Source organism: Rhinopithecus roxellana, chromosome 19, assembly GCF_007565055.1.
Source record: "Rhinopithecus roxellana isolate Shanxi Qingling chromosome 19, ASM756505v1, whole genome shotgun sequence".
NCBI classification, from domain to species: Eukaryota; Metazoa; Chordata; class Mammalia; order Primates; family Cercopithecidae; genus Rhinopithecus; species Rhinopithecus roxellana.
The window spans coordinates 34,977,002-35,002,688 of NC_044567.1; the positions used below are offsets into that span (position 1 = coordinate 34,977,002).

General features: G+C 41.8%; 1 long non-coding RNA gene across 1 annotated transcript in view; it reads left to right on the plus strand.

Annotated features, from left to right (window-relative positions):
* The first annotated feature begins 18,133 nt into the window (after nucleotides 1-18,133).
* LOC104667960 overlaps nucleotides 18,134-25,687 on the plus strand; it is a 40,879-nt gene continuing 33,325 nt past the window's right edge. Inside the window, exon 1 of the long non-coding RNA XR_748749.1 lies at nucleotides 18,134-18,187. This is a non-coding gene — a long non-coding RNA (uncharacterized LOC104667960). The remainder of the gene's footprint in view (nucleotides 18,188-25,687) is intronic.

Sequence of the window (25,687 nt, forward strand, 5' to 3'; positions counted from 1 at the left end):
AATTTCTTAACGTGTAGACAATATCAATTTTATTACTCTGACATTTCTTGATTTCTAATCCCCACAGTTTTAATGCAGGCTTAAAATACCATGTATTATAAGGCCCTTCATTCTTCTGCCTTGAAAGTAAAGCAGATTATGCTTCTCCTGTCTTCTTTTTCTTGCCTTTATTTTCATCGCATTACACCGATCATGTCTTGGTGTCCACTTCACAAGATTTTGGTTAGGAGTCATCATGCCCTCAATGTCCCAGCTCAGAGGTAAAATATCCCCTGTAGAGTAATTCCCAGACACACCTTTTTCTCATCAGTTGCTCTTAAAGTGTGCTGAAACCCATGATAAAAATAGGTACTTTTATTTTTTAAGGTTTCAATACTCAATATTCTAAGAATGAAGTGACATCAGGAAAGTAATTGCTATGGTGCAAGATGTTGAAAGGGTAAATAATAAAAATCAGATGGATTTCTTGGAAGGAAAATACGTTTACAGTTCAAACACAGGGGCTGGGTGGAGATACAGAACCAGGGAAAGAAATTAAAACATATGAGAGTCAAGGGTAACGGTCAGAACAGCTCAGAATGTGGGACTGATTGAGCATGAGAATCCAGCAAGACTGGAGGGCCAGAAGGACAGAGTTTCACTGTGTGGTAGGCCCATCAAAGGTCTTGTTCACCTGAAGATATTACAATAACTGAAATTGCATATTAATTGGACTTGCATATTAAGTCCAATTAAGCCTGTTTACTTTATTCTATGTTTACTTATATTTGCATTACCATTTGGCAGCCTCTGGGTCTTTATGACGCATCCTTTGCTGCTGGATAAGCTTGAATCTATAAAAGTTGTGAATAAAAATTTCTCAAAAGAATGAGGGGATAGTCCTCAGCCAGTGAAATAGGTAGCCATGCCCTAATCCAGAAAACACTCATTCTTGGATGCATTCTGCTAATTTGACATCTTTTACTCTCCTTCTTTCTGGTAGTGCTCACCAAAGTAGCCTTTGTCAATTCAGCCCATTCCCGTACATGCTTGCTGCTTCTTCAGTAAAAAAGTGGATGCTGGTTGCCCTCTCCTTTGCCTTAGTGACTTGCTTAACCCACAGAATGCCGTAGAAGCAGGACTTCTATGACTTCCCAGGCTGAGTCATAAGGAGCCTTGCAGTTTCCACTTGAGTCTCTTGGATTGCTCACTCCTGTAAAACATCCACCATTACACAAGGAGCCTGTACCACATGAAAATGCCATGTGTATGTGTGCCTGTTCTCAACCTTGGCTGAATTCTCATCTGGCATCAACTGCCAGCCTTTGAGTGGGCCTTCTTGGCCGTTCAACTCAGTTGGACCTTCAGTTGAGTACAGCTTGATCTGATATTTGTCTGCAACCATGTAAGTGTCATCAAATGAGAAACTAGCCAAACCCAATCAATGCATAGAACCATGAGAAATAATAATAAATATTTTATACCACACAGGTTTGAGGTAGTTTTTTTATATATATACAATACATAACCAGAATAATCATCCAAGTTTCAATGACCCAAATAAGTACCTTTCTGAGGGATGCATATATATCTTACTTCTTTAGATATATAACGTATTCTTTCAGGTTAAAGTCAAATCACGCTTACTTGGAGCAATTATACCTTCAGTATTTCTGATTTGATCCGTTATGCAATTATTTATTGGTTGAACAGCGATATCATTTTTAGATTCTTATTGAAGATGAAGATACCTTATTTTCGTTCCCATTGATCACCTAATGGTAATTATGGTGAAACTCTAGGCTCTGATTTTAGTGAACTGCTGATTTTACTGTTCAATTGAGTTACTGCTCAACTCAATAGATATTTATTAACTGTCTTTTATGCCCTGTGATTGTGGCTCTACGACTTGCAAAATGAATGTATTTCTGTTCTCAAGGACCCTTTAGTTCAGGAGAGAAGATAACTCAAATATAAAAACATTGTAATTCAAGGAAGAATGTGATAGGTCCTAAGTATAAGGGGCACATGTAAAGTCACACTAGGGCTCAAGAGAGGAAGAAGGCAAGTATCATTCAGGATACTTGCAAAGGGGAGGAGAAAGTAGAGAAAGACCTAATTTGAATCCTAGATCTGCCACTAACCTGAACAAGCTATTTAAACTTCCACATTTATAATACAGGGAAAATGAGAGTACATTAGCAAACATTCTTTTAGGGTTTTTGTTTTTGTTTTTGTTTTTTGAAAAACTACTTTACAGAATTGTGAGAATTAGATAAAATACAGGAAAGAAACTAGTGGTAATCTAAAAAAAAAGATATTTTATTGATGGTGGCTGGTGTTATCATCATTATTATCACCCCTTTCAATATTTAACTAGCATTTGAGAAAAGACTTAATGGAGAAATGGCATATGAGCCAAGACTTTAAAAATGTTCTTACCTCACACCATATACAAAAATTAACTCAAAATGGATCAAAGACCTAAAAGTAAGAGCCAAAACTATAAGTTTATTAGAAAAAAACAAAGTTTTTGTGATCTTTGTAAATCTTCGTGACCTTAGATTTGACAATGGATTCTCAGATATGACACCAAAAGCACAAGCAACAAAATAAAAAAATAGATATATTAAACTCGATCCAAATTAAAACTTTGTGATTCAGAGGGCACTGTCAAGAAAGTAAAAACAAAACCCTACAAAATAGAAGAAATTATTTTCAAATGATTTATATGATGAGATTCATATTTAAAATATGAATAATTACAACTCAATAATAAAACAATAATTCAACCAATTAAAAATAGGTAAAGTATCTGAATAAACATTTTTTTCCAAAAATATATACAAATGTCCAACAAGCACATGCAAAAATATTTACCATCATTGGTCTTCAGGAAAATGAAAATCGACTACAATGAGATACTACTTTACACCCACTGGGATGACTGTCATCAAAAAGTAAGGTGATAACAAATATTGATGAGGAAATTGGAACCCTCATACATGACTGATAGGAGCATAAAATGATGCAGATGTCTTAGAAAACAGACTTGCAGTTCCTCAAGTGGTTAAACAGAGTTACCATATGACCCAACAATTCCATTCCTTGGGATATACCCAAAAGAACTGAAAACATGTATACAAAAAAAAAATTGTACATAAATGACATAAATGTTTATAGCAGTGTTATTCACAATATTTAAAAGGTGGAAACAACCCAAATCCCATCAACTAATGAATGAATAAATAAAATGTGGTCTACCATACCATGGAATATCATTAGGCTACAAAAAAGAATGAGGTACTGACATATGAGATAATATGGATATACCTTGAAAATATTACGTGAAGTGAAAGAAGCCAATCAAAAGACCATATATTATGTAATTCCATTTACAGAAAATGTCCAAAATAGGCAAATCTGTCAAAATAGAAATCAGGTTAGTGGTTTCCTAAAAGTGGAGGGAATCAGAAGTTCGGTGATACTTAAAGAGTACAGGGTTTTTTTTAACGAAGTGTTTAAAATGTTCTATAATTGATTATAGTGATGACTGCACAAGTCTGTGAACATACACAAAAAACATGGAATTGTACACTTTAGATGTGAGTCATACAGTTTAGAGGTGAATCATTTAGAGGTGAATCATATAGTGAGTGATATCTCAATAAAGCTGTAACCAAAAAATGATGTCAAATACCTCAATATGTGGGGGTAAGGAGTAGTGAGAGGAGGTGGGACACCAGGGATCCAGTTAGAGACCGTATGTACAATGAGTAGTGGTGGGACATTATCAAGCAGAATATATTTGTTGGTGAAAAAGTTGGAAATTAGCCTCAGGTAAGACAATATGTTAGAACACTGTGAGAGCCACACACTCATTAAAGATGGAACCTACAACTGGCACAGCAAAAAAGCACTGGGGATCTGAAGGAGTGTGGTGACAATAGAAATGGAAAGGAGGAGACACACCTAGGAAATACTGTCTGCCATTCTTGAATTTATAGGACATTAATTATGTCTGTTGAGTGGAGGCTAAAGTGTGTAGGAAACCCAGGTATGATTGTACAGTTTTGAATCTGAAAACAGGAAAAATGATATTTAATAGAATGCAAAAGTCAGGAGAAGATGCTGCTTTGGCAAAATAGGGTGGTTAAGTCAGTTTGGACAGACAGACCGGAAGTGGAGAAAGTGAGAGAGAGATGAACACAGGCAGAACCCTGAAAACACTCACATGCCCAGTCTGTGAAATGGGCCAACAATACCTCATTCTCATAGGGCTTTTTAAAGTTGTTGTTTGTTTTGGTAGGTGATTTGGGGGGTGGGTGGGGGTTGGGAGAGACTAGCATTTATTGTTTACCATGTGATATGGTTTGAATATTTTTCCCCTCCAAGTTGCAGGTTGAAATTTGATCTCCAGTGTTGGAAGCGGGGCGTTGTGGGAGGTGTTGGGTCATGTAGGCTGATCCCTCATGAATGGCTTGGTGCTGCCCCAGCGGTACTGAATGAGTTCTCTCTCTGTTAGTTTCCATGAGAGCTGGTTGTTTAAAAAAGCCTGAAACCTCCTCCCCTCTCCTTGCTCCCTCTCTCACCATAAGACATACCTGCTCCCGTTCCCTTTCCACCAGGATCAAAAGCTCCCAGAAGCCCTCATCAGAAGAAGATGCTGGTGCCATGCTTCTTGTACAGCCTGCAGAATCATGAGCCAAATAAACCTCTTTTCTTTATAAATTACCCAGCCTCAGGGACTCCTTTATACCAGTACAAAAGGAACTAATATACTATGCATCCAGCATTCCCCTATGTTGTTTAACTTGTTTTTTTTTAAATATGGATTGTTTTACTTTCTCACAGCAGCCCCATGGAGTACATATTACTTTTGTTACCTTCTGATTTTGAAATCAGATCTATTTGGTTAATGATTATTTCTACTTTCCTTTGCTGTAAAACCAATGAGGCGGCATGTCTGAGAGCCTAGCCTAGGGTCTGGCAATCGTAGGTGCTCAAAAATACTCATTTTCTTCCCTGTACCTGGATCAACCTACCCTCCATTGTTGCTGATTTTGTATAAAAGCCAGGATTTACAATTACTAACCAGAATCTCCCTGCTCCCTCACCTCTGTCTTTGGCACAATGCAATTGGTACCTCAAAGCTTCATTTCTCTGCATGGGCAACTTCCTTATCTCTGATCACTCCATTCCTTGTACATCTGCACCTCCCCTGTTCCTTTCAGTCACTCCTCCTTACTCCACCAATATCTCTTTCAGCTTTGGCTGAACCAGTGGGGTTTAATAAAGACAAATGTGTATTGTATTTGAGGCTATAGTTAAGTGCTTCTTGGGAATTTGGTGAGGCCCATCCACACTCCCATCTCATTTATAACTAACGTCACTGGAATCAAGACTGCTAAAAACAGAAAGATTATGATCCTCCACCACCCTCTCCAACTAATCTCAAACACAAGAGAGGAAATGGCAGAAGGCTCATCTCTGTGAGATTTTACAACAGTAAATTGTAGCTCATCAGAGCCAATTCCTCAAGCTATTTGCTGTAATCTAAACCAGAATTTCTCATCTCCCCTTTTACGATTCCATTTCGGGGCTCTGTGATGAAGTTGAGCAGCATGTCCATATGTTATCGTCCTAATGAAAACAATCAGAGCCTGGTGATTATTAATCACTTGGCCTTATCACCCATTAAAGGAAAGTCTTATTAACCAAAAGGCATATACTTTGGTCAGAAATTCCAAAGATAAAAACCCAAAAGAGATGAGAGAAGTGAACTAAAAATTCAATTGCATTGAAATTTTTAAAATGAGCAGTATCATGTCAATGACTTCTTTAACTAAACATTCATGGAGTTCGAAATAAAATACTCAGCCCTAGATGTGGTTGTCTGAGTGTGTTTCTCTTTTTGTTATTGTCATTCTCATAGTTTAACATGGGTTCTGGAATTCCAGAAAATGAAGTAGCTTTAACCAGCTTTGTAAAGAAATTATTAATCAGCTTTGTAAAGAAATTATGAGGCCTCATAGAAACCATTCATAAACACCTAGTTGTATTCAGTTTAAGTTTTTCATAAAAGGAAAACAATGTATAAACCATTTAAGAAACGTGCTTTGATTAGAAGCCTGGTAGATAAGTCATAGAATAATTGTAAGTGATTTTACAATTCTAATCTCCTTAGGTAAGGGCTGAAAGCAGGACAAAATGATTTCATAGCAAGAAAACCTCTTGGTTAGAGACAAATTATCAGAGCAAAGACATGTACGCTGTGCACTTCTGTAATCTCTAGTTCACCACCAACTAAAATAGACATTTAGGCAAAGGAAAGTTACATGGAAAATAATTGAGTACCTATATATTATTTTGTTTTGCTTGTTATTTTCATGGAAAGTACATTGTATTTGAATCAGTATTTCTAAAAATGAGTTCCACAGAGCACAAGTATAATGTAATAATTCATGGGAGGAAATGTTTGGGGACAATTCACAGTCAAAAGTGTTTGGGAAACTGTTGCATTCTTTACTCTTCATTGAACATATCACTCACATTCACCTAGTAGGGACTTTGAGAAGTCTTTCAGCAGAAAAAACTTCCAAGTTTGAATTTTATTATTATTATTATTATTTATTATTTTTTTTTAGAGGGAGTCTCACTCTGTCGCCCAGGCTGGAGGGCTGTGGCACAATCTCGGTTCACTGCAAGCTCCACCTCCTGGGTTCACACCACTCTCCTGCCTCAGCCTCCCGAGTAACTGGGACTACAGGCGCCCGCCACCACGCCCGGCTAATTTTTTTTTTTTTTTTTTTTTTTTTGTATTTTTAGTAGAGACGGGGTTTCACCGTGTTAGCCAGGATGGTCTCGATCTCCTGACCTCGTGATCCGCCTGCCTCGGCCTCCCCAAATGCTGTGATTACAGGTGTGAGCCAAGTTTGAATTTTAACTCAAGTTCTCTGAAACTTATTTGACAGTGAAAATGTGTGTCCTTGTAACATCTATTAAAACGTTCTGGAAATAGTGTGTGTTCCATAAAGTCCATTTAGGAAAACATCTACCCTCCCAGCACGCTATGATTGAAGAAAGCGTGCAGAAGTTGTCCATGTACCCACAGCCAGGCACTGGTATTCATCCCGTGACAGTGACCTAATTTTCAGGCACAGCAACTTAGGGAGGTACAATGATGGGCACATAGTAGGCACTTACTATTGTTTCCATGGGATAAAATTCAAGTTAATAAAGCTATTTAAATGACCCAGCCCAACTTCTGCTTTCACTGGGACACATGTAAACTGTATTCTAATTGGTGACCTGACTACCACCTGACACAAATGGGCTTTGTCCCCAAATCTCTGAGACACCAGCAATCTCAGTGAGCTCTACGTTAGGTTGAAGTCCTGGACAGCTAGACTAGAAGATAAACAAACCATAGAGCTAGAGGATGTTCGGTGCAATACTTAATCATGCTCAGTCTTGGGCATTCTCCTACATTTGGACACACGTTTGATCCCTTCCTGGCCCACTGCATAGTGGGGAAACAGCCTGTGCTCAGGCATCAAACAAAACCTAACTCTGAGTTCAGGTTTTGCTATTTATAATCTTGCAAGCTCCGGCAAGTGACTTACACACTCTGAACCTCACTCTCATCATCTGTAAAGTGGGAATAAAAACAGAACCTATGCCGGGCGCGGTGGCTCATGCCTGTAATCCAGCACTTTGGGAGGCCAAGGCAGGTGGATCACCTGAGGTCAAGGGTTTGAGATAAGCCTGGCCAACATGGAGAAATCCCGATTCTACTAAAAGTACAAAAATTAGCCGGGCATGGTGGCAGGCACCTGTAATCCCAGCTACTCAGGAGGTTGAGGCAGGAGATTCACTTGAACCCAGGAGGCGGAGGTTGCACTGAGCTGAGATCATGCCATTGCACTCCAGCCTGGGCGATGAAAGGGAAACTCCGTCTCAAAATAAAAAATAAATAAAAAATAAAAAAAAAAAACAGAACGTACTTCACAAAGTTGTGAGGAATACAAATTAAAAAGACCACATGTGTATGAAATGAAAAACAGTGCCCAGAAGACAAACGGCCAGTCAATTTTAGGTGATGCTGACCACAGTGAAGATGATGACCCTTTGGCTGGGAATACCATGAAATCAGAAGTTCACAGTGGCCTCTGAGATCTAGTGAGAATATTAACCAAACAGGCTATACAGAATTTCCAGCCAATATCACATGGCATTGCAAACATTTCCACTCCTTCCATTGACAGGGACTACAAGATACACAGAGGCCCAGAGAAAGGGAGAACAGCAAGAGGAAAGTAAGTTAAGCAGTGCTCAGTCAGGCCTCCTGGAACTTCTAGATCATCTATGAGGGGGAAGGCTGAAGCTTTCACACTGAAACAAGAATTTGTCCCCAGGTACAGAAGTGTGCCGGGTTGTATAGCCTGAGCCCTGCCCCAAACAGTAAGGCTGGATTGGGTCACCTCTGGGTTGCTGAGCATAGCAAATAATGTCCGGGTGCATTTGAAGGGAGATATCTAAAGGTTAGCAAGCCACAGAGCAGGTCCCCAGTAGATCTGCAGGAACATGAAAATGTAGCACATATTAGCTGGAACTTTGACCCAGACCCCTTTATGGAATCGAATGAACTGGGCTGGCCCCTCGGAGAGAGCTTTTAGCTAAGCGAGGTCAGTGTAAGAGGTCAAGAAGAAAGGGATGTCTGCCCTGAAAAGCAGAGTGTGTGAGAGAGTGTGAGAGTGAGCAGTGGAGCACCACGAAGCTCACACCAGAGGCAGAATAGGCACCCAGTGTGTGCTTCCTGGGACGGTGGAGTGGAGGCCAAGTTGCTTCCAGTCTCAGCTTATGTGGACGTATTAGAGAGGGAAGAGTATCCGAAGGGGGAAAAAAAGAGAAAAACAGGACTAGGCCTTCCCCCAGAAGTAGCTGGCTCAGACTTTCACTTATTCATTGATTCATTCATTCATTTCCTCAACAAATATTTACTGAATACCACAAACAGTTCTAGGCTCTGTGACTATATCAGTCGATACAACAATTACCTAAAACCCATCCTTTTGTAGAGCTTACATTCTGTTGGGTGTGGAAAATCAACAATAAACATAAGAAACCCGTATATGTATATTATATATTGTATGTATATTATATTTTGCACTAGATGGTGACACACATTACGGAAAAACAAATAAGCATGGTAAGAGAGATTGAGAAATACAGTTAGCCTCTTTAAATAAGGTAGTAAGCATGGACCTCCCTGAAAGGCAATGTCTGAGCAAAGACTTGAAGGAGCTGAAACAGCAGGCCATGTAAACATGGGGAAGAACATTCCTGGCATAGGGAACAAAGGACAAAAAGACAAAAGTCTTGGGTCCAGAGAACCCCTAGAGGTTACAAGGATGCTCTATTATAAGGATGCTCTATAATATAACCTAGAGGTTATAGGGTGTTTCTCAATGCCTATTGCATAGGATCCAGACTAAAGAAGGGAAGTCAGAGGAACAAGATGGATCACGTGATCAGCTCCAGTGAAATGTCCTGGCCTTGACCACACCCATAGCACTCCTCCCAGGGCAGGGATAGGGGTAGGGTGGCAAGGCGCAGGGAGACTAGCCTCAAGCCCCTACAAAGTTCAGTAGCGAAGAGAGGAGAGCAAGCTGCACCTTGGAGAAACAAGAGTCCTCGATCCTGACCCTCCAGAACATGGGCACTTGAGTTTTCAATTGGATGTGCTACGTGGAGCTGAAACTAGCGACAGCAGTAGATGGAAACAGGCTGCGTCTCAAGGTGGTTCCATAGGAAAGGTGCCAGCCCCGGACAGTAAACCTGCGGTTGTTTGGAGCTAGTTGCAAAGCTTTGCTCTCCCTTTGAATTAGGCAATCTAAGCCTCTGCTTAAAACCTGGGAATGTTTAAAACTCCTTCCCTGGTGATTTGATTCAATAATGCTGGGGTCAGGCCCAAGAGTCTTAATTTTTACAAAGGGAATTTAATGTGCCTCCAGGCATAGAGCTGTACGTCCACACCCTGTGGTCAGCTGTGTGAGGAACTCCAAAAAGGGTTGTCTCTAGCCTGCCACCAGCTTACCCCTTGATAGTATTATTCATGTCTCATTCTCCAATGGAAAGCTTTTGACCTTAGGGATGGAGGAATTTAATATAATCTGGAAGAGCCAAGGACTTTGTATTTTAGTTTCTTTGGCTCTAAATAATTCCCGTAAGTAAGATATCCAAATATTACGTTTTCCTGTGGTTTGCCCTTTATGTTTTAATTCACAACATCTCTCTGTAGCCCTCATTGAATATCTGGGTGACAATACATTTCTCAACACTTAGAAATAAGTCTTCCACAGCCATTACAACTATAAAGTACAGCTGCTAATAGCATACGATCCAAGTTCCCCAGGCTCTCAGAAAACATCAAAGTTTTCTGTTGCCAGAAACTTTGGGTGGAAGGGAAAGTGAAAAGGAGCCTTCTGATCCAACGTGTGAGCTGAGGAATGGTGAGTGGGTTAGATTTATGAACTGTTAGCCGTCGTCCTTGGATGCCTGGATGGCCAAGAGTGAGGTCATCAGAAAGCAGGTGCGCGGCTCCCTAACAGGTGTTTAAAAAGAGCCTTTTAGCCTTTTCTGGGCTGCTACCTGGAGTCAAGGGGTGCAGACATCGGGCACAGGAATTCTCAGCAATGGTGCTAAATCAACACAAATGTTCTCCTAAAGGAAATTGCTAAGACTTAAAATCGTGGTCATGTGATTGGAAAAGTTATTTCAGAAAACTGACATGAATTTGAGTGTGTGTCAAGACTGAAGTCTGAGACTGTTATAAAAATTAGGAGAGTTCTTCAAACTACAAAGAATACATTTCTAAAAACGTGTGGTTTGTTGCTCTTGCCTTCTCTAGGGTTTGGGTATGAATGTGGAAGGGGATATAAAAGTCCAAAGCCATGGGTGTTCTATCCATGAAGAGAGTACATGTGGTTCAATCTGCCGAGCCTGTCTTTGAACCATCCACTGTCTTTCTCCCATTCTCAGTCTGTAGGGTTTGAGACAGCTGACTCTACACCTGTGCTCCAAGACTGCACATACAACCTGCTATCCAACTGCAATCTGCAATCCCCTGAACATTTTGCAGAACTATTGGAAAAGGGCTCCTGAGCCACTTGGAAAGGAACCTTAATGAACTGGGCCTATCTTTGGTACCATCGGTAGAAGGCCACCTTGAGGGCAAAGCCAATACAGAGAACACTAGAGGTGACAGAGAGCAGCAGAGTCCTGAAAGTACTGTTTGAGGCCCTGGTGCTGGCCATGCCTAATGATTCCTCTCTGATTTGATTTTCATGAGATTCCTCTGTTGACATAAGGCACCATTACTGACCAGAAGATCCAGACTTCATCATTTATCCCTCGAACAAAAAATCTGGGATGGAGCCCTGGCTTTTTGACTCCTGTGGCACTCTTGGCTAATCATTTATAGTTTGAATGCATCAGGTGTCCTCATTTATTAAACCAGAGGGTAGATCAAGGTCAATTCTCAGTATCTCAATTCTATTATCTTACTATGAACTCCATGATCTTATAACCTAACACCATCTTTAAATTCATAATACAAATATAATTTCTTCTCTACACTTAATTGCCTGATAATATGGCTCACTTTAAATGTGTTCATTTATCGAAGGAATAAAAAACTTGACCTTGTAAGTTTTAGCAGCATTACTCTTTATTTACGATTAATTCTAATTCCTGACGGCTAGTAGGAGAAAAAACAAAGATACTTCCAACAAAATCCGTTATTGGACACAGCTGTCTTGTCAAAGAGCAAGTAGGATGTAACTGGAGATGTTTGATTGGGGTTCCTTGTCCTATACCCACATTTAGAGCCTCTCTCGCATCCCTAGACTCAAATCTTAGCCGCATTCTTCATGTATCTTTGAGCCAAGCAGGACAAAAATTCTCTGCACACAAATGCAGTAGTGCCAGGAAGCCTTTCTGCCTGTCTCTCACCCAGCTTCCGTGTTCAAAGCAAAAAGATACCTTTTCTGTTAAGAGCTTACAAAGTATTAACGTCTACTTGTTTCTTCACCTGCTGTCTCTAACCCTAGAATCCTGGAAGTATATCCTTATTGGATTAGTGGCAGCTAAATGTCTTAAAACTAATAAAATTACCCTAGTAGGAATTGTTCATAGGTCATTTGTAAAATGAGGATGCCCTGACATCTTTTCCCTTGTCATTAGACAGCTGGAGAGACAGAGCCTGGCTTTCGTTTTAATAACAAACAAAGCTCCATGCAATTCCTCTAAACACCCTCACAGGAGGAACTAAACAAGCCTACAGACCAGCAATAAATGTGGACTCACCTCACCGAATAGGCCTTTTCCCACTTATAAATCAGAGATAACGAAATTTCAGGTTTCTGCTTTAAGCTCCAAATGGGGGTGGAATTGAGGGTCGGGGAGTAAATTGCTATATAAATGCAATACATTGATTTGTGAGCATTTCACATTTGGTTTGGGAAAGGGAAAAGGGGGGCTAATTCAATTTGTACTAAGTGTTTTCTTTCTCCTTTAAGTTGATCATTGGAAATTCTGGCAGTTGCTAGGCAAAACTTTGGCTGTTCTGGAAAATCTACCAGGAGGCTAAGGTAAGGAATTGCCAAGTCCTGCGGGGGACAAGTTTGACAACTGAATGTGCAGCAAACACTTGAGGTCATAGCATTTATTCCCTGCTGGGCCGTGGTTTGCAATGGCTGTGTGCCTCTGCCCACGGCCATGTATCTATGATGTGGGTCCTTCCCATTAGCAGCAGCTCTCTCACTTTGCCCCTTTGCACGTAGAGCTGTTAATGACTTTCTGCTTCTGGTCATCCCTGGTGTACTGCTCTCCTCTGTTAGTTCACCCTTCAACTCTTTCAGGATATTTGGACCACCACAAAGAAATGGACACATATTAATGACATAGATAAAAATTGTGAGCCACAAAACCCAGAGGTGAGAACTCAGAAGAGCTGTCACTAGTATGTCCCTCAATATCTAAGTTGTAAATGAATCTCTTTTCACCTTCTCTGTCTGTAACCTGCATCATCAAAGATAGTTTTCTCAATTCCATGTGGTTTCTTCAGCCCCAGCACACCTGTGAGCACACACGCACACACCCACACATTTCTAATTTAAAGCTGTTTGCAAACACCAGGATGTTCAGTGACACTACCCACCTCCTCTACACCCTCTAACCCCACCAACATCAAAGAACAAACACTCTGTCAATTACCAATCTTCCCAAACTTTAGTTTAGGTAATCCACCCACAAGCCCCAGGTTGACCCATGCTTCATCCTTTACCCAAAAAGACCGTGATCATTAATTTTATGTGTCAACTCCACCAGATCACGGGATGCTGGGGTATCTGGCTAAACATTATTTCTGGTTGTGTCTGTGAGGGTGTTTTCCTGAGAGATTATTAGCATTTGAATCAGTAGGCTGAGTCAAGCAGTTTGCCCTCTCTAATGTGGGTGGACATTATAGAGCAAACGGGTAGAGGAAGACAGGATTCACCCTCTCTCCCTGCCTGACTGCTTCTTCTTCTGCCCTTAGCACTCCTGGTTCTCAGGCCCTCAGACTTAGACTGGAATCTCCACCATCAGTTCTCAAGCCTTCCAACTACACTGCTGGCCATGGGACTTCAGGTTGCAGAGAGCAGGTAGTGAGACCACTTAGCCTCCATAAGCACAGAAGCCAATACCTTATAACAAATTTATTTATATGTATTCTATTGGTTTTGGATCTCTGGAGGACTCTCACTAGTACAAAATGTGGATGTCTCAGGACCCAAAGGACCTGGAGAAGCAGACACAGTGGACTGTGGCACCATGCTATAATCACGCACCAGAGAGCATGAACAGCTCCTGTCAGGGTACAGGAAGGTAAGTGAGGCAGAAGAATAGAGATAGGATAACATGAGACCAGTGGCCCAAAGAGCAGCCTCCATCAAAATTGCCTCTGTGGACTTGGCACCTAAGAGCCAAAGGTAGAGTGAAGACAATGCCTTATTATAAAACCCGATGTCGGCCAGGTGTGTTGACTCACACCTGTAATCCTAGCATTTTGGGAGGCTGAGGCGGGCAGATTGCCTGAGCTCAGGAGTTTGAGACTAGCCTGGGCAACACGGTGAAACTCCATCTCTACTAAATACAAAAAAATTAGCCGGATATGGTGATGGGCGCCTGTAGTCCCAGCTACTGGGAGGCTGAGGCAGAAGAATTGCTTGAACCCGGGAGGCGGAGCTTGCAGTGAGCCGAGATCACATCACTGCACTCCAGCCTGAGCTTCAAAGCGAGACTATGGTGCCAAAAATAATAAATAAATAAATGTTTTAAAAATAAAGTAAAATCCGACACCTGCGTAGACTTGCTGTGGGAAGCCAGGAAATCGGATGGCTAGCAGGAGCTGTGGTCCGCAAAAGAATAGACCGGGAAGAGGTGAAGAAAGGTTCCTGCAGAGAAGCACCAGAATCAGGAAACAGGATGTGGGACTTAGGTAAGCCCTTAACATTTTCAGCCTTGAAATCCAGTGCTTAGCAAGCTTGCCTACATGCACGTGGTAGTCTTTCTTTTCCCTTAGCCTCAATGACACTTTCCTTTTAGAGCCAACTTTGACTACAGATTGGAATCATCCCAATGGGGGGGCTTAAAAACACGGACACCCGAATCTCACCCCTCCTCCTCTCAGATTTTAACCCATCTGTGATGCGGCTTTGGGTATTTGGATTTTTAAAAGTTTCTTCCAGGCAATCCCAATATGCAGCCAGAGTTAAGCATCACTGTGTTAGAAATGTCAGCCAACTCACCTGTACTCAGGAAAGTACAGAAAGGGCTTCTTAGCCATCTTTGCGTAGGTAAGAATAGCCGCTACTGACCGGCGCGGTGGCTCACACCTGTAATCCCAGCACTTTGGGAGGCCAAGGCAGGTGGATCACGAGGTCAGGAGATCAAGATCATCCTGGCTGACACGGTGAAACCCCATCTCTACTAAAAATACAAAAAATTAGCTGGGCGTGGAGGCGGGCACCCGTAGTCCCAGCTACTCGGGGAGGCTGAGGCAGGAGAATCGCTTGAACCCGGAAGGCGGAAGTTGCAGTGAGCCGAGTTTGCGCCACTGCAGTCCAGCCTGGGCGACAGAGCGAGACTCCGTTTAAAAAAAAAAAATGAATAGGTACTACCATAATCCTTAAGCTGGACTTAGTGGCAAAGGGATCAAAATGAGACTATACCGCAGAGGAAATATCATCTGAAGAATGCCCAGTGCTGCTCTTTCCCCTCTGAGCAGATTGTTTTCCTTTTGGGCAATGGTTCTCAAATGTTGGCAGCATCCAAATCACCTGGAGGGCCAGGGCTTGTCAAAACACAGACTGCTGGGCTCCACCCCAGGAGTTTCTAATTGCGAGAGCTGGACAGGACCTTAGGAATTGCGAAGCTGCTGGTGCTGATGCAGGGCCACACTTCGAGAACCACTACTCTAGAGAAAGTTTCTCTCCATCCATGCCATACTCTTCCCTGTTTTATGCGGTTAAGGGAGCTCTTTCTTTACAGTTCCATGGGAGCCTTCCCACTCTGTGCCCACACAGAGGGAAACATCCATCATCCTGGGCCAGAAAGGGCAGCAAAATCTTATCTATTCCCCAGCAGGTGTTTGCATACACAGCTGCCCGGGGCCATGCAAATGCTCACTGGGAACTTGGGGTTTACGTGGCTGTCATTGAAAATCTTGGAGCCTACACAGCAAAGAACGCCCATGTGTCAGCAAGAACATTTCTTCCTATGATCACAAATGGTTTCCATTCCTGAAGAAAACCCAGGAGACATGTGGGAAGAAAAACTGCCAAGTCTTAGTCCATCCCAAAACTGAAACGGAAAGGAAAACTATGGAAATATATTGGCTTTTCTCTACCCATTCTTGCACTCCTCTTTGGAATAAGCAGATTTTTCTTGTATTTCCCATTTTCAATATTTGCAAGGAAATAGTCCCTTGAGAAGTAGGTAGAGTATTTGGAGAAGATTCACTTTTATTAAGACCTGAGTAGCCCATTTTTTTCCTTTCTTACAAATGCAAACATCTTATTGTTTTTTAATTATTGAGTTTCTTTTCTTTGTATACATGGAAACACATTTTAGAGATAGAAAATACCAGTGGTGCTAATTTCCCTAGCCTCTGTGGAAGAAAATGTAGCAGCTGAGACAAGGGCATGAACTCTACTGGGCTCTTCCACAGTCACCTCTTTACAAAGGCTCAGCTTAGCCACCCTGACCCCCCAGCCCAGGTGAAGGTCACTGTAATGGTTAATATTGAGTATCAACTTGACTGGACTGAAGGATACAAAGTATTATTCCTGGGTGTGTCTGTGAGGGTGTTGCCAAAGGAGATGAACATTTGAGTCAGTGGACTGGGAGAGCCAGCACCACCCTCAGTCTGGGTGAGCACCCTCTAATCAGCTGCCAGTGCAGCTGGAATAAAGCAAGCAGGAGAAGACGGAAGAATAGACTTGCTGAATCTTTCAGCCTCGGTCTCCCATGCTGGATGCTTCCTGCCCTTGAACTTCAAACTCCAAGTTCTTCAGCTTTTGGACTCTTGAACGTACACTATGATTTCCCAGGGGCTCTCAGGCCTTTGGCCACAGACTGAAGGCTGTCAGTTTCCCTACTTTTGAGGTTTGGGGACTCGAACTGGTTTCCTTGTTCTTCAGCTTGCAGACAGCCTATCATAGGACTTCAGCTTGTGATCATGTGAGTCAATTCTCCTATTAAACTCCCCTTCATATATACATTCATCCTACTACTTCTGCCCCTCTGGAGAACCCTAATACAGCCATGATATCATGTTTCTTTTCATCTCAAACACATGCTGAAGCTTTGAGTTCACAGGGGTCTGAATCTAAAAGTTGTGACTTACAAATGGCAGGCTGCATCACTGGGTTCCTGAAGTTGCCCTATATATGTACCTAGGCCGCCGAGACCAGGGATAATGGACACTGAACCAGAATAGACATGGTTCTGCAGGCAGGATGAATTAGCCCTGTGTAGCCTGAAATCTACTGCCTGGAACACTGATTCCATGAATGTCAGCTGTCACTGAAAAAGAAAAAGGATGTCGGCCAGGCACGCTGGCTCAAGCCTGTAATCCCAGCACTTTGGGAGGCCGAGATGGGTGGATCACGAGGTCAGGAGATCGAGACCATCCTGGCTAACACGGTGAAACCCCGTCTCTACTAAAAAAATACAAAAAACTAGCCGGGCGAGGTGGCGGGCGCCTGTAGTCCCAGCTACTCAGGAGGCTGAGGCAGAATGGCGTAAACCCAGGAGGCAGAGCTTGCAGTGAGCTGAGATCCGGCCACTGCACTCCAGCCTGGGCGACAGAGCGAGACTCCATCTAAAAAAAAAAAAAAAAAAGGATGTCATGGACACAGAAGTTTGGGAAATGCTCATTGAGTTAAAGAAAGTGAATCATACTGGTTTCTTTATTTTAGGACTCCTCAAGACTTTTAAGATATTAATGTGCATGATAAAGTTTCAAGAGGGGATTTATTTGACCACAGGAAATGTATGAGATCAGAGAGTGAAAAAGAGGGGGATTCTCTTGGGATATTTCTGAGGACTGCTTTGGGAAAAATAATATATTAGATAATATCTACTTTGGGGCTGGACACGGTGGCTCATGCCTGTAATCTTAGCACTTTGGGAGGCCTAAGCAGATGGATCACTTGAGGTTAGGAGTTTGAGATCAGCTTGGCCAACATGGGGAAACAGTCTCTACTAAAATTCAAAAATTAGCCAGGTGTGGTGGGTGCCTGTAATCCCAGCTACTCAGGAGGCTGAGGCAGGAGAATCACTTGAGTCCGGGAGGTGGAGGTTGTAATGAGCTGAGATTGTGTAACTGAACTCCACCCTGGGTGACACAGTGAGACTCCATCTCAAAAAAAAAAACAAAACAAAATCTACTTTGGTCTTTTCTCACATAAATTCTGTGTTCCAAGTTCTATGTTTCTATGATGTGGAAATAAGTCTTAATGAACCAACAAAACTTAAAGGTGAGGTCTGAGCCAACCACAAGTCATGTACTTATGACCTAAGAAGCAAAGCATGGTAAAACTTTCTCAGTGTTCCTCCTTCTCCCTTTCCATCTCCTCGCTGGGCTAAGAAAAGGATTCTGGTGAGAAAAAAAAAAATTCAAGAGAGAATTTTAAAACACTAAGTTTCAACTTTTATAGGCATATTTTAAACATTTTCTTTCACTATCTTACATATAAAATACTTGGGTGAGAATATTCTTTCCAAGAACTCTATGCTGCCTAGAGACCCTTATACAGGCCAATGCATCTTGGTGGAAATCACTTTTTCTTTTCTTTTTTTTTTTTGAGACGGACTCTCGCTCTGTCGCCCAAACTGGAGTGCAGTGGCCAGATCTCAGCTCACTGCAAGCTCCACCTTTCGGGTTCATGCCATTCTCCTGCCTCAGCCTCCCGAGTAGCTGGGACTATAGGTGCCCGCCACCTCGCCCGGCTAGTTTTTTTTTTTTTTTTTTTTTTTTAGTAGAGACGGGGTTTCACCGGGTTAGCCAGGATGGTCTCGATCTCCTGACCTTGTGATCCGCCCGTCTCGGCCTCCCAAAGTGCTGGGATTACAGGCTTGAGCCACCGCGCCCGGCCGGAAATCACTTTTTCTTAAAGAAATATGTAAATGAGTATCCAAATGCAAAGCCCAGAATCAGAGACTGAGCTATCTCTTCTTTACTAATTACCCTCGCTGACCTCTTGTGCTGTAGTAATACATCATTTAGTTTGACATCTGACCAAATCCATTAGTGCAAAATGTTTTTGCTAATTGGTTATATTGTTTCCTAACAGTTAAAATGCGTTCACACTCCAAAATTCTATTATATTATGCTGTATTAATTCCATCATGCTATATTAATTATATCACATTACCATAATGTTATTTAATTATATAATTATATCATTGAATTCTCATAATATTATACTTATAAACTAAGCATTGTCAAAATATTCTCCTTTTATAGGTAAGAAAACAAACTCAGAACAAAGTTAAATAATTATCTCGGGTCTAACAATTAGTAATGGGAGGAACAGCTCCAGTCTCCAACTCCCAGCGCGAGCGACACAGAAGACCGGTGATTTCTGCATTTTCAACTGAGGTACTGGGGTCATCTCACTAGGGAGTGCCGGACAATCGGTGCTGGTCAGCTGCTGCAGCCTGACCAGCGAGAGCTGAAGCAGGGCGAGGCATCGCCTCACCTGGAAGCGCAAGGGGGAAGGGGATCCGTTTTCCTAGCCAGGGGAACTGAGACACACAACACCTGGAAAATCGGGTAACTCCCACCCCAATACTGCGCTGTAAGCATACAGGCATTCCAGGAGAATATATCCCACACCTGGCCGGGAGGGTCCCACGCCCACGAAGCCTCCCTCACTGCTAACACAGCAGTCTGCCGCGATCTATCTGCAAGGCAGCAGCGAGGCTGGGGGAGGGGCGCCCGCCATTGCTGAGGCTTAAGTAGGTAAACAAAGCCGCTGGGAAGCTCGAACTGGGTGGAGCTCACAGCAGCTCAAGGAAGCCTGCCTGTCTCTGTAGTCTCCACCTCTGGGGACAGCGCACAGCTGAAGACCAACAGGGGAAGTAGCAGGAGCCGGTGCAGACGCGAACGACTCTGTCTGACAGCTTTGGGGAGAGCCGTGGATCTCCCAACGCGGAGGTTGAGATCTGAGAACGGACAGACTGCCTGCTCAGGTGTGTCCCTGACCCCTGAGTAGCCTAGCTGGGAGAAATCCCCCACTAGGGGCAGTCTGACACCCCACACCTCACAGGGTGGAGTACAGCCCTGAGAGGAAACTTCCAAAGGAAGAATCAGACAGGTACACTCGCTGTTCAGCAATATTCTATCTTCGGCAACCTCTGCTGCTGATACCCAGGCAAACAGGGTCTGGAGTGGACCTCAAGCAATCTCCAACAGACCAACAGACAGTCCTTCTGACTGTCAGAAGGAAAACTATCAAACAGGAAGGACACCTATACCAAAACCGCATCAGTACGTCACCACCATCAAAGACCAGAGACAGATAAAACCACAAAGATGGGGAAGAAGCAGGGCAGAAAAGCTGGAAATTCAAAAAATAAGAGCGCATCTCCCCCTGCAAAGGAGCGCAGCCCATCGCCAGCAACGGATCAAAGCTGGTCAGAGAATGACTTGGACGAGAGGAGAGAAGAAGGCTTCAGTCCATCAAACTTATCAGAGCTAAAGGAGGAATTACGTACCCAGCGCAAAGAAACTAAAAATCTTGAAAAAAGAGTGGAAGAATTGACAGCTAGACTCATTAATGCAGAGAAGATCATAAACGAAATGACAGAGATGAAAACCATGACACGAGAAATACGTGACAAATGCACAAGCTTCAGTAACCGACTCGATCAACTGGAAGAAAGAGTATCAGCGATTGAAGATCAAATGAATGAAATGAAGCGAGAAGAGAAACCAAAAGAAAAAAGAAGAAAAAGAAATGAGCAAAGCCTGCAAGAAGTATGGGATTACGTAAAAAGACCAAATCTACGCCTGATTGGGGTGCCTGAAAGTGAGGGGGAAAATGGAACCAAGTTGGAAAATACTCTTCAGGAAATCATCCAGGAGAACTTCCCCAACCTAGTAGGGCAGGCCAACATTCAAATTCAGGAAATACAGAGAACGCCACAAAGATACTCCTCCAGAAGAGCAACTCCAAGACACATAATTGCCAGATTCACCAAAGTTGAAATGAAGGAAAAAATCTTAAGGGCAGCCAGAGAGAAAGGTCGGGTTACCCACAAAGGGAAGCCCATCAGACTAACAGCAGATCTCTCGGCAGAAACTCTACAAGCCAGAAGAGAGTGGGGGCCAATATTCAACATTCTTAAAGAAAAGAATTTTAAACCCAGAATTTCATATCCAGCCAAACTAAGTTTCATAAGTGAAGGAGAAATAAAATCCTTTACAGATAAGCAAATGCTTAGAGATTTTGTCACCACCAGGCCTGCCTTACAAGAGACCCTGAAGGAAGCCCTAAACATGGAAAGGAACAACCGGTACCAGCCATCGCAAAAACATGGCAAAATGTAAAGACCATCGAGGCTAGGAAGAAACTGCATCAACTAACGAGCAAAATAACCAGTTAATATCATAATGGCAGGATCAAGTTCACACATAACAATATTAACCTTAAATGTTAATGGACTAAATGCTCCAATTAAAAGACACAGACTGGCAAACTGGATAAAGAGTCAAGACCCATCAGTCTGCTGTATTCAGGAGACCCATCTCACATGCAGAGACATACATAGGCTCAAAATAAAGGGATGGAGGAAGATCTACCAAGCAAATGGAGAACACAAAAAAGCAGGGGTTGCAATCCTTGTCTCTGATAAAACAGACTTTAAACCATCAAAGATCAAAAGAGACAAAGAAGGCCATTACATAATGGTAAAGGGATCAATTCAACAGGAAGAGCTAACTCTCCTAAATATATATGCACCCAATACAGGAGCACCCAGATTCATAAAGCAAGTCCTTAGGGACTTACAAAGAGACTTAGACTCCCATACAATAATAATGGGAGACTTCAACACTCCGCTGTCAACATTAGACAGATCAACGAGACAGAAAGTTAACAAGGATATCCAGGAATTGAACTCATCTCTGCACCAAGCGGACCTAATAGACATCTATAGAACTCTCCACCCCAAATCAACAGAATATACATTCTTCTCAGCACCACATCGCACTTATTCCAAAATTGACCACATAATTGGAAGTAAAGCACTCCTCAGCAAATGTAAAAGAACAGAAATTATAACAAACTGTCTCTCAGACCACAGTGCAATCAAACTAGAACTCAGGACTAAGAAACTCAATCAAAACCGCTCAACTACATGGAAACTGAACAACCTGCTCCTGAATGACTACTGGGTACATAACGAAATGAAAGCGGAAATAAAGATGTTCTTTGAAACCAATGAGAACAAAGATACAATATACCAGAATCTCTGGGACACATTTAAAGCAGTGTGTAGAGGGAAATTTATAGCACTAAATGCCCACAAGAGAAAGCAGGAAAGATCTAAAATTGACACTCTAACATCACAATTAAAAGAACTAGAGAGGCAAGAGCAAACACATTCAAAAGCTAGCAGAAGGCAAGAAATAACTAAGATCAGAGCAGAACTGAAGGAGATAGAGACACAAAAAACCCTCCAAAAAATCAATGAATCCAGGAGTTGGTTTTTTGAAAAGATCAACAAAATTGACAGACCGCTAGCAAGGCTAATAAAGAAGAAAAGAGAGAGGAATCAAATAGATGCAATAAAAAATGATAAAGGGGATATCACCACTGACCCCACAGAAATACAAACTACCATCAGAGAATACTATAAACGCCTCTACGCAAATCAACTAGAAAATCTAGAAGAAATGGATAATTTCCTGGACACTTACACTCTCCCAAGGCTAAACCAGGAAGAAGTTGAATCCCTGAATAGACCAATAGCAGGCTCTGAAATTGAGGCAACAATTAATAGCCTACCCACCAAAAAAAGTCCAGGACCAGATGGATTCACAGCTGAATTCTACCAGAGGTACAAGGAGGAGCTGGTACCATGCCTTCTGAAACTATTCCAATCAATAGAAAAAGAGGGAATCCTCCCTAACTCATTTTATGAGGCCAACATCATCCTGATACCAAAGCCTGGCAGAGACACAACAAAAAAAGAGAATTTTAGACCAATATCCCTGATGAACATTGATGCAAAAATTCTCAATAAAATACTGGCAAACCGGATTCAGCAGCACATCAAAAAGCTTATCCACCATGATCAAGTGGGCTTCATCCCTGGGATGCAAGGCTGGTTCAACATTCGCAAATCAATAAACATAATCCAGCATATAAACAGAACCAAAGACAAGAACCACATGATTGTCTCAATAGATGCAGAAAAGGCTTTTGACAAAATTCAACAGCCCTTCATGCTAAAAACGCTCAATAAATTCGGTATTGATGGAACGTATCTCAAAATAATAAGAGCCATTTATGACAAACCCACAGCTAATATCATACTGAATGGGCAAAAACTGGAAAAATTCCCTTTGAAAACTGGCACAAGACAGGGATGCCCTCTCTCACCACTCCTATTCAACATAGTGTTGGAAGTTCTGGCTAGGGCAATCAGGCAAGAGAAAGAAATCAAGGGTATCCAGTTAGGAAAAGAAGTAGTCAAATTGTCCCTGTTTGCAGATGACATGATTGTATATTTAGAAAACCCCATCGTCTCAGCCCAAAATCTCCTTAAGCTGATAAGCAACTTCAGCAAAGTCTCAGGATACAAAATTAATGTGCAAAAATCACAAGCATTCTTATACACCAGTAACAGACAAGCAGAGAGCCAAATCAGGAATGAACTTCCATTCACAATTGCTTCAAAGAGAATAAAATACCTAGAAATCCAGCTTACAAGGGATGTAAAGGACCTCTTCAAGGAGAACTACAAACCACTGCTCAGTGAAATCAAAGAGGACACAAACAAATGGAAGAACATACCATGCTCATGGATAGGAAGAATCAATATCGTGAAAATGGCCATACTGCCCAAGGTTATTTATAGATTCAATGCCATCCCCATCAAGCTACCAATGAGTTTCTTCACAGAATTGGAAAAAACTGCTTTAAAGTTCATATGGAACCAAAAAAGAGCCCGCATTGCCAAGACAATCCTAAGTCAAAAGGACAAAGCTGGAGGCGTCACGCTACCTGACTTCAAACTATACTACAAGGCTACAGTAACCAAAACAGCATGGTACTGGTACCAAAACAGAGCTATAGACCAATGGAACAGAACAGAGTCCTCAGAAATAATACCGCACATCTACAGCCGTCTGATCTTTGACAAACCTGAGAGAAACAAGAAATGGGGAAAGGATTCCCTATTTAATAAATGGTGCTGGGAAAATTGGCTAGCCATAAGTAGAAAGCTGAAACTGGATCCTTTCCTTACCCCTTATACGAAGATTAATTCAAGATGGGTTAGAGACTTAAATGTTAGACCTAATACCATAAAAACCCTAGAAGAAAATCTAGGTAGTACCATTCAGGACATAGGCATGGGCAAGGACTTCATGTCTAAAACACCAAAAGCAACGGCAGCAAAAGCCAAAATTGACAAATGGGATCTAATTAAACTAAAGAGCTTTTGCACAGCAAAAGAAACTACCATCAGAGTGAACAGGCAACCTACAGAATGGGAGAACATTTTTGCAACCTACTCATCTGACAAAGGGCTAATATCCAGAATCTACAAAGAACTCAAACAAATATACGAGAAAAAAACAAACAACCCCATCAAAAAGTGGGGAAAGGATATGAACAGACATTTCTCAAAAGAAGATATTCATACAGCCAACAGACACATGAAAAAATGCTCATCGTCACTCGCCATCAGAGAAATGCAAATCAAAACCACAATGAGATACCATCTCACACCAGTTAGAATGGCAATCATTAAGAAGTCAGGAAACAACAGGTGTTGGAGAGGATGTGGAGAAATAGGAACACTTTTACACTGTTGGTGGGATTGTAAACTAGTTCAACCATTATGGAAAACAGTATGGCAATTCCTCAAGGATCTAGAACTAGATGTACCATATGACCCAGCCATCCCACTACTGGGTATATACCCAAAGGATTAGAAATTATTCTACTACAAAGACACATGCACACGTATGTTTATTGCGGCACTATTCACAATAGCAAAGACTTGGAATCAACCCAAATGTCCATCTGTGACAGACTGGATCAAGAAAATGTGGCACATATACACCATGGAATACTATGCAGCCATAAAAAAGGATGAGTTTGCGTCCTTTGTAGGGACATGGATGCAGCTGGAAACCATCATTCTTAGCAAACTATCACAAGAAGAGAAAACCAAACACCGCATGTTCTCACTCATAGGTGGGAACTGAACAATGAGATCACTTGGACTCGGGAAGGGGAACATCACGCACTGGGGCCTATCATGGGGAGGGGGGAGGGGGGAGGAGGGAGGGATTGCATTGGGGAGTTATACATGATATAAATGATGAATTGATGGGTGCTGACGAGTTGATGGGTGCAGCACACCAACATGGCATAAGTATACATATGTAACAAACCTGCACGTTATGCACATGTACCCTAGAACTTAAAGTATAATAAAAAAAAAAAAAAAAAAAAAAAAAACAATTAGTAATGGCTGCAGCCAGGACTTAGATCAAAATCCACCTGAAACCAAAGCCTGTGTTCTTCACCATCACCTCAAGTTTCCTTTCATAACTATTGGAATAAGACTGAGAAAGAGGAAAAACGGAATCTTTAAGATAACTTCTTAAAGTAAATATCAAAATGCCTTTAACTTAATTCATCATTAAAAATTGGAAATAGATTCTCCTAACACCAGAATATACAGTAACACATAAGAACAGATTGAAAAAATACAGTGTTTTATGATCTGCAAATAATTACATCTCACTGATAATAGATTTTATACCAAATAAATAAACAGCTCTATAGATAAAATCTTATACAATGGGGCTGTAACTCCTCAAAATGTACACTTTTTTTTTTTTTTTTTTTTTGAA